This window comes from Megalopta genalis, unplaced genomic scaffold (assembly GCF_051020955.1).
Source record: "Megalopta genalis isolate 19385.01 unplaced genomic scaffold, iyMegGena1_principal scaffold0082, whole genome shotgun sequence".
NCBI classification, from domain to species: domain Eukaryota; kingdom Metazoa; phylum Arthropoda; class Insecta; order Hymenoptera; family Halictidae; genus Megalopta; species Megalopta genalis.
This window is the reverse complement of record NW_027476151.1, coordinates 431248-442456: the sequence shown is the minus strand read 5'-3', so window position 1 is coordinate 442456 and position 11209 is coordinate 431248.

The window sequence follows — 11209 nt, the reverse complement described above, 5'->3', positions numbered from 1 at the left end:
ACTTCGTTCGAATAATAAGCATGTCTTTAATCGACCAGGATACGATACACGAAATCCCAATTGAGTTTGTTGGAAAGTTCGGTGCCGGGCTCGGCGTCGCCTCCCCCCCTCGCCGCGGAAATCCGATTCGCGCGTTTCGAATGGTTCGCGAAAAGTGGATACGCGTAAAGAGAAACAGATGCAAATTGGATTGCGCGACGCGAAATAAATGTCGCGGGTGCTGCGGCATGCATTCGGCGCCGCGGTATTTAATGCGGCTGAAATTTAGTATGCGACTCTGTCGCGTTGCATTTCTGTTGTAAATCGTCTGCGACCGCTGGAAATATTGTCGCGGAATCATTCGATGGATAAATGCTTGCACGTACGAGATGGAAATGCGATAACTACGCGAGTCGAGAACAGATTTCGATGGTATTTTCAGCCGTCCGTGTTACCGGGATCTACGACAAGTATTCTCTAAATTTTCATGAGCTTTTAACCTTATTCATTATTCCAATCTTTTTCATCATTTCAATCGATTGCTAGATTTGCCCAATATTTTAAAGTTTAATGACTTTAGTAAATTGGTTAGTTTTTAAAATATTATTCCGATTTACCAAGAATGTTTTTAACCATTTGCAGTGCAGTAAATGAGTCAGTCACGAGTTGAAACAAAATTCGATTCTTCCATTATCAGTATCTAGGAATTAAAGTAAATAAAGTCAGAAGAAAAAAAATTATCTCGTTTTATAGAGAAATGATTCGAAGGAAAGATACCAAGAAAAATATCAGTTTCATAGACATTTTCAGCTTATTAACCGTGAGACATCTGTTAATAATATTTTTTCATATTAAAAAAGAAACAGAGGTATTCCAGTGCTAGTTTTGTACTGTATGGAGTACTGTCTTTAGAAAAGTATGTCGAGAGTTTCACCCAACTTGATAACGAACATAATACCCACGCAATAAAATACAAACGTTATACTTGTTATTCGTTTAGTACAGCCTGCTTAAAAAGACAAAGAAAGTAGTAATGTCTACTACATTATGTATACTTGCTATTAAATACCATGCTCTTTCATATACTTGACTGGGCAAATTATTTCACTAACGCACGTGTGTTTCTATCAATAACCAAGTCTGGTAATTCGGCTGGCAATCCGAACTGCTGCTCCACTCCGCTTTTGTGTACTTTCAGTAAAGACCGCCGCGATACCATTCGAACCGGGAAATAATAGCACAATCTGACACATGTGGGGTCTGAGCAAAGTCTTATGGACCTCGACTTCCGGGGTTTCGTGTATCGAACAGGTCTAATCGAGTATCAGGGATTTCAAGGATTTCGCAAGTTGGGGACTCCATAGAAGCTTCGAAGACCTCGGGACCATCCTGGACAGGGAATACTAGGATATCCAGAATATCCTGAAATCCCTAAGATGCTCTACGACTTCGCGCATGCGAGGTAACTCTTGAAAGTTCGCTAAAAAAAATCTGGGCACTCTAGGATCGTCATAAATAGCAGCCAGGTCGATGGTATAGAATCTACATATTCTATGCTATAGGCTATAGATTATGCAGTTCTGTGTTGGTCCGAACGAACGGTTGCGTTTGTCGGCTCCTTCTGTGTCCCCAATGAACTACGCATATCGAATAACAATACCTTACCTGAATCGTATCGGATGAATGCACGGGGCTGAGAGTAAATAATATCGGATGACTCTGTAATTATATCTGTATCAAGATTCGGTGTACCATGCCCCGAACAGTCTGAATAGTACCCGGTAACTCTGATCTTAGTTAGTCGCGATCAGTTTCTGGCCCGCGATTATTTGTTTCCTTGAAGCTGTTACTTACTTTATCATTTTTTAAGTATATCGGTTCTTGATAATTCTTATAACCTAGTGGTCAAATATAGTACTTCCTTACTTGAAGGTTTACTTTTGTTATATTCTGACACAAAAATAGATTATTATCTAAGCATTTCATTCGACTTCTCTGCTAGATGATAATATATTTGAATAATATAATGATTATGTGATAAAACGTTTGGATAGCCGAATATTGCAAAAATAAATGGTCTGATAAGACAGTACGAGATATATAAATTATTAAAGAGGTAAAAATCTTTTTGGAACCTTTGTGCTCACTATTTTTATTTTCTATATATATCGTCAGTATGCTAATAAAAACCAGTAATTATTATCGTTCAAGTATGGATATCCAATGGATATTTACTTATTTTTGTAATATACTGACCCAAAAATAGTTTATGATGGAAGAATTTCATTCGAGTTCTCTGCTGTATGGTAATATATTTAAATAATACAATGATTAGATGATGAAACGTTTGGATAGCAGAATATTGCAAAAATAAGTGGTCTGATAAGACAATACAAGATGTATAAATTATAAAAGAGTAAAAAATCTATTCGGTATCTTTGTGCACACCATTTCTATTTCCTATAAATATCGTCAGTATGTCAATAAAACCAGTAATTATTATCGTTCAAGCTTGACTATACTGACGATATTTATGTAATAGAAAATTAAAATGGTGTGCACAGAGATACCAAATATATATTTTACTCTTTTATAATTTATACATCTTGTATTGTCTTATCAGACCATTTATTATTCCAATATTCTGCTATCGAAACGTTTTATCATCTAATCATTGTATTATTTAAATATATTATCATCCATCAGAGAACTCAATATGAAATTCTTAGATAATAAACTATTTTTATATCAGAATATTACAAAAGTAAACCTTTTCGTCCTAAATGGACCTCTTGTCGATTTTTAGCCGAAGGAAGATACGTCGTTATGGCATTTCCCTGGCCGGAAGTCACGGCGTGAACACCAGAACGCAAAAATATTTGGCCTTTCGTTCGACCAAACGTGTCGATGAACTTTCATAGTCAGAGATACGGTATAAATCGAATGACTGTACGCGAGCAAAAGAGTCGAGCACGAAAATTTATTGAGATCGTTATTTGTACCGTGTCTGACAGTCACTGGATATTTCTACTTCCAGGGAGCATCGATCCTAGTACGTACATATTTCGTTTCACTGTTTGCTAACAGCTGAAATGAAATTTATGTGAAGAACAAAGAATGCAAGCAGTCAATAAGAGTTTACAAATTATAATTGAGCCGTTTATTTTGAAAGTGGCATAAGTCACTTTTTTTTTAATGAAAAGATACCGTTCAATTGTAATTAGTGTTGCCATTAACTCGATTTTTTTGAAAAAGTAACTTGTGCCACTTTCAAAATAAACGGCTCAATTGTAGCTGGAGCAATTATTTGTTCGTATCGAATAAAAAAAGATCAACGACAGCGCCAGTTCCGTCCAATACTTACAAATATCTTTCTTAATATCTTACCAGTTCCATAAAGTGGTCTATTTGAAGCTTCAATATGTTTCTAGGTTGACCTCGAGACATTGGACATTTCAGAAATCGCTTGGACCGATGAATTTTGTATTTTTATCAATTTTAAAAATTTTTTAAATTTCGAACTTCGTTTTCGTCTACCTCCGATGGCAGTCCTGAACGCGAATGATCCGTAAGCACCTTTATAAAAGCAATGAAACCATTTTCTGTACGAACGGAATGATCAAAGATCTACCTAAACGGCGCGAGCACAGTTTGTGCAACGACAATTGCTTTATTTCCACCGCGAAACACGTTCGCCGGAAGGTATCGGGAGCTTGTACACGTGTCACTCAACATTTTCCACAGTGCAAAAGATAAAATGCTTATCGTTCCCTTCCCTTTCCACGCCGAATGCCGCTTTTAGACTTAACTCGATCATCTCGACCTAGTTACCTTAGCGACTAACACTCTGCGCTCGTTAAACACATTGTGAGTAGCGGGGAACGCGTTCCGCCGAGCATCCGGTACAAGAAAAATGTGTCGAAAACGTTGAATAAATCTCACCGGGGATACTCAGCGTCCAACGGATCCACTGCAATTTCCTCGAGCAACGTAAGAATCGTATTATTGCCCGACTGCGAGACCGACGTCCGTGATTACAATTTTATTGCTTCCGTCGTAGACGTAGCTCCGCGACGGTGAGCTTGGAGTCGCGGCAGGCACGCGTAATTAACGGGAAAACTATAAAGGATGGACGACCGCCGAGGACGATACGCACAAAGGTGTCCCACGATGCCATTCTTAATTACTGTTCCGGATTGATTCGTCGGATGCGGTGCCGTTAGGACTTCAGTCAAAGCGAAACGTCTGGCTCTAATTGCGTTCGAGCCGTTTACGGCGATTGCGTATACGCGCGGAATTTGTCCCAGCAAAACTCGGGACCGCGCGTACGCCACGGAATTCCATCATCTCGAGAAAGTTTGGCTCGCCTCTGTCTCTTCTTCGACCAGGTTTATGTCGCGAACATGACGAAAACGCTGTTTCCGAGATTCAGACGATTCTCACATTCCGCGATCATTCCGCATCCTTCGCGGATGATACCGAAATACCAGTCGCGCATTCCGGCCTCGAAAGTACCAGTAAACACACTCGGTATCGCGTGGGGAAATAGAGGAATGGCTCAGGGATAAAAAAGAAATAATAGCTAACTTCGGTGAGTGTAACCGCGTCACGTTCACAGTTTCCAGACGGTATCCGCCGAATGTTAGGGAAGTGGAGCCGGTTACTGTGGGGTGACCGATTGCTGTGCCTTTGGTTCGTTGACAGGGATAATTCATTTTATATTTATCGAATTAGACGCGTTACATTTTTTCTATTGGAAATTGAACAAAATAAGAAAAATACGAATATTTAATATGACATATTCGGTAAATAGAAAATTAATTATCCTACACTAATTGACAGGTATATTTAATTCCGTATTTATCCAATAAGATGCGTTACATTTTTGTTATTGGAAATTGAACAAAATAAAAGAATGCGAGAATTTAATATGATTTATTCGACAAATACAAACATAATTATCACGCAGTAGTTAACTGCTTAGTGGACACGGTAGTTCGCTCGAAAACTCTTTTGTGTATTTTGCCAAACATCTTGTGTTCCTTCTATATTTCAATAATGATCAAATTTGTACTAATGCAAAAGACACCAACGAATAATTGAAATGTATCAAAAAGTGAGATATAGGTAAAAAAACCGTTCAATTTGTCGAAAACTTCGAACATCACTTTGATGGACACAGTACCTCGCTAAAAAACTGTCTTGCATATTTTATTAAATATTTCGCGTTCTCTCTATACTTGAATCGATATATGTACATATACAAAAGACATCGATGTACAATCGAAATGTTCAAGACGAGCAACACAGATAAAAAGTACTGCGGATTTTTTAGAACATTGGTCGTCGCTGTAATAGGCTCAGTGAATGACGTACTTACCCTAAAAAACAAAAACGTAAAAAAGGGGGGGAGACGAATGTATCGGCAGAGGAAAAAAGTCATCCGTATGCCTCTTTCCGTAAAGCTCCGAAACGGCCGTTTCGTTACCAACAGTAATCCTAGTCGTCGAAGACCCTGCACGTTCCATGTTCCCGGAGCGGAACAGCTGAGCTGCGCGCTGCGTGTACGAGAATAGATATCCGCGGCAGGTCGATAAACGGCGTGGAAACAAAAGGGAAACAGAATAGAATCGGCGGGGAACCCGGAAGCCGCCTTGGTATAAGGGATGATAAGCTTTGCGAGACGGCGTCACCAAACCGGAATATCGGTTCCGTTCGCTTTGGTTCTCGCTGGCGCGGCGAACGGCCATTTACATCGACACGATAATAAGCCGCGCTCGAAAGTACCGTCGAAACCTCTCGAGATTCTGGAAGGAATTGTCGTGGAATTTGGTCTCCAAAGACCAACCCCGCCTCCTCGCGGCGGAGACTGGGCAACGCACATCAGTATGGGCGGCAAAACAGGGTAATGGCATCCCTCTGCGTTAGCGGCGAGCGTTTCTTTTGCTAGGACCTGCGCGCAGAGGAGTAACTTGTTAGAATTGGACATGGATCTCGTTAAGTTCATGTGCGCGCTAACAGGTGACAAGAGAGGCAAGAGCAGGGGCCAATGATAGATATAAACATGGTGGTGCATGACATGATTACAATTGACTTCCCTACTACAGGTCTGTGACGCTGGGTCGACGCGGTGCTTGCGTGTGGCGCTTGGCGCCCGCTACCGTGGTCGACGGTATTATTGCTACTACCACCCGCGGCCCTCGGGCTTGTCGGTGGTGTATTTCCTACCCGCGGCCTTCGGGCTTGTCTGGGTAGAATGCATCTGCAGCCCTTTGGTTTGTCGAGCGGTGCCAAAATTACTTCAATGACACGGGCTGGCTGTGTTGGGTTCAGCAGTCAGCTCTATAAATTTATCAGAAGCAAATACGTAAATAGCCGCCCGCTGGCCTAGCACGCTGCACTATTGCTGTCGTGTGGTATCTTGGGGGCGGCAAGACGGCAAGAAATGCCGTTGCAGCGGTTGGCGTGCGGTGCCGAGCACCCGCCGCCGCGGTCGCCTGGCAGAACGACCATCACTACTTTCATATTATTATCGCCGGCATTATAGCCGGCGAAATACTTAAAACAAACATACAACTCCTTGCAGCCGACAGATGAGTTAAGGCCGGGTCTTCTGACTCCCCGGTCCAATGAACTTAACAGCGAGGGCGCGATGGATCCAAGTCCCGGTTCCTTCGCAGCTGTTCACCGCTGATTATCCATCGACCGGCATAAGTGAGCACCACTTCGCCCGGTCAGAGCAGGCTTCGGCCTCGTTAATGCTCTAGTCTAGACAATAACTGTCGTGGAATTTACCGCGAAATCCCGCGTACAACGGCGTGAATGGAGGTAACCGCGCAGCCGGCAAAAAAGACCGCGAGGTAAAAAGGGGCCACGTTTCGCGGCCTGGCACTGGGAAAAGTGGAAAGTGCAGTCGGGCAAACGAAGGCAGAGGAACGGGTGGAGGGGCGGGTGGGGAGACGGCGATTAAACGAGGCACTTCTTTACATTACGCTTGACGCGATGAGACGAGCGAATTAAATGAGACCGGCGCGGCGTTCACGCATCGTTTTCCTTCAAATCTCGCGGAATCCGCCGCTGGTTTCAAATTAGTTCTTGATGTCGCACGACCAACGTGGATGCTCGCAAAGTCTCTTAATGAATGGTATAACGAGGGTGTGTCGCGAATTCTGCTCGGCGCGTCGAGCCCGCGAAATAGTCTGCCGCTGATGATGCACGGGGTGTCTCAGCCCGGATAAGCCATCGAGATGTCACCTTAAGCTTCCGACGATCACAGCCTAGACGATTTTCTAGTGGCTCCGCCAGCAACCGCTCTTAACGCTCTCTCACCTGGCCCCGCTTGCACTCGGAACCTCGAGTTGTGTTTTTTATCGGTTTTAACCATAAAACTGCTGAGCACTTCGCGCGATCGACGGATGTATGGTTTTTTTGACAAGATTGCGTTTAGTCGCAGGTTGTACAAATTCCATTCAGATTCATATTTGCAATATTTACATCCTTGTTTGAGCATTAATTTCTATTCAGATTTATCATATTTGTGATGTCTTTATTCATATTTACATGGTGATTTCTATTCACATTTATTCATATTTGTGATATTTATATTCACACTTACATATTAATTAATATTCACGTTTATTCATATTTGTGATATTTATGTTCATATTTACATATTAATTAATATTCACGTTTATTCATATTTGTGATATTTATGTTCATATTTACATATTAATTAATATTCACGTTTATTCATATTTGTGATATTTATATTCATATTTACATATTAAATCCGATTCGCATTTGTTCATATTTGTGATATTTATATACATATTTACATATTTAATTCCTATTCATATTTATTCATATTTGCAATATGTGCTTCAAGCAAGAAGTTCATTCGAATTTCACGAAGAAATATTTTAGTAATTTCAATAATCGTCCCCCATTTTCCGAATTTAATTTCTGACAAAAAGTCAGTCTAATGAAAACATTGATTGAATGGAAAGAAATACATTTTACAACATTATCAGTGAAACAGTGAAACTATTTCATTTAAACAAGAATGAATAAATAATTGTTTCATTAGACGTCTCATTAACAACCACAACTATTCAATTCTCCAATGTGAAAGTTTTCCATTAAGTTGAAATTGTAACAAACATTTTTATTATTCTCACTCATCCAATTTTAACACGTTGTTGATTGTGGGTTGCAGATAGAATTTCAATTCCATTTTCGACGACACCCGGAACAAATGAAATAAAACGAACGAGTACGTGCGGTAAAAATAAATGTTCAGCAAACCTTGTCGCGTACAATATAATGACCGTTTCCTAATTTATTTAAATTAATTACAAAACTTCACTCGTGCACAGGTCTGTCTCAATGTATTCTTTCGCTTCTGACGGTTTTCGATTTCTCAAATGTCTTCTTAATTCCGTAAAATTCTTAGTTTCTTAATAAAAATTAAATTAGAATATTTCAGACACTCGTAAAGAGAAAGCTAAGTGCAGTCTTCCGACAAAAAGAATAACGAAGCAAAACGATTCGGATAAGTAGAGAAAGTCCAAGTGTATTGTTGCTGTCAAGTGGCCAGGATTTATGGCAGGGGCCATGTGCTTGGGTATCCCGACGGTATGGGTCTGTCTTTGGCCGTTCCGGGGCACGTGCGACCCCGTCATAACGTCTCCTGGTCCTTGATTACGGTCCAGTCAATTACGGTTGGGTCTCGCACTGTTTGGGCACGTAGGCCCATCAGCGCGGGATGTTTAGCAGGTGTTAGTTTGCCATTCTCGCTGCTAACTCCCGGCCCACCGCTTTGGGGCAATCTCAATGGATCTGTGATTGCAGTGATTGGACCGTAATTCCTTGCCGCCCACCCTAGGTCAAGAAGAGTAGGGAGGACCGAGGTAATATTAGGGATGACCCCGTTCCTCTAACGAGAGACATTCGTGAGACCACAAGGGACTCACTGGACACGAAACCACAAGGGACTCGGGAGATACACGAGAGTCAGGAGAGACCACAAGAGACTCTAGAGACATCGTGAGAGATACGCGAGACCATAAGGGAATCACGAGATACCTAAGAGACTTAGTAATCGGACGGCACACCACGTACAAAATTCTACAGAGCTCGAAGCTCACAAGGAGCACCAACGAGCATTTTAACATGTATTGTACTTAAATCTCGGGGAACTTGTTAGCAAAGGATCAAAACGTTCCGCTCATGCCTTTGATATTTTCGCGCGTTTACCCGCGGTTAATGCGGGAACATTCAAAATCAGGTTAAGATACACGATCTATTAAGAGCTGAAATTTAATATTTGCTTTACTTTCGTTTTTGTTTTTTTTTCTTTTTTTACTGAAAGTAACTTCACTGTGCCGCTAAAAAGAAGCGAATCGACGTCGAATTCGCAGTTCTGCTCGCCCCGAAATGTGTAACCGAACTTTCCGATGGAAAAAATTACACCGCCGTGGTTGCAACGTTTTCAGAGAAAATATCTTGGACGCGAATTTTCTTTTCTATTGTGAGCAAATTCTCGCCAGCCTCTAATCCGGGTTTTCATCGACTAGATATTTCGCTGGTAAAAATTAGGCAGCGATAAAAAGAAGTCTGCTTAATTAGTACATTTACTATCCAAGTAAATTCAAGGTGCATTATAATTACAGATTAACTGACTGCAGTTTTTCGTGCATTTATTATAAAAGTTAATAGCTACAATTTAAAATAGTACGACAATTAATGGGATTATAAAATATAAAATATAATTGAATATTTTAATGTACTTTAAATACGCCTTAATTTGTTGAAATTATTAAAAATATATATATATATATATACATGAAAAGTCCATAAGCGGTTCTTATTACTTACAATAGATGCAACAAATTTTTATTTTGTATAAAGTAAGTTTCCTTTCTTTACGAATTTATTTATAGGTTCCTGTGTCTTTCTAAATTTCTAGTATGCTTCTGAAAAAATTTATTTACGTCCTTCAAATGACGTCGAAGATGACAGAACTTTCATATAACGTTCAATAGTTGCGTTTTCTTATTTCAATAAAATTGGATTTACAACACAAATGAGACACCGTGCAATACTTCACGATAGCAGCAAGAAGGACTGTAGCTTAATAAGCCCCATTAATAATACGGCCACAGGGAATGGTGCAATGCGTATTTGGATTCATTCGGAGTCCGAAAAAGCTGCTGAAGTAAATGGTGTAGGAATGAATAATTTCTTCGAGAAACATATGGCACGTCTTTCCATCTTCACGTCGGCGACTTGCGAATGCTAATTAAGCGGATAAGAGTTTTTCCTCCAACAACAGATTTATTGGAAACGTGAAAATAACTTCCCCAGTCATTCGTTACAGTGGATGTTCGGACACTTTTTAATACGGAGAAAATGTAATGACATTGAATCGTGAAGAGGCTCAATTTAGCAGACAATCGCCGAAACAATATTTACATAAATTAAAATTGGTTGAAATGGTAAAGAGAAATTTAAAACAGAAACCATACTTTTTAACTTTTTTATTTGAGTGATTAAATTATGTATAACATGTCATAAAAGGAATACAATTGTTATTTCAATCTATTGTTCAACTCTATAAAGAAATAATTATACCGTACGAAGACATAATTGCGTAATTATGAAGAAATAATTGCGCATGAGGTACAGTAAATTCTCCCCAATTGTCCCTCAGCTTCGAAATGAAAATGGACAATTTAGGAAGATGAGATACGATTATTCGAGCCTCGTGGCTCGTTTTTATAGTAAACAATTGTAAAAACAAGCCACAAGATCATTTATTAATCGTGTTTAATAATCGTAATAATCGAAATTAATAATCGTAATAATTATCGTATTTAATAATCATATCTCCTCTCCCAAATTGCCCATTTTTGTGCACAATCTGAGCGTCAATTAGGTAGAATTTACTACAGTTTCGACTAATAAATGTACCATCCTATATTCCACGGTCGGCTGGAGGTGGAAATTTCCACGGTGGCCTGTATCCTCGGAGCGAGGGTGGTGCGAGAAGGGGCTGGGCGAAGGGGACGAAGAAGGAGGACGCGAAAAGCGATGGTCACCTCAGTCACCTCAAAGAAGAGGCGAGTCGTCACCCCCCACTCCCAACAGGAGAGGACCTCTTCTATTGGCGGGCGGCGGGCACTAAGTCTAGCAAGAGCTGGTTCACCCGCCGCCCGCCTACCCTCAGCTG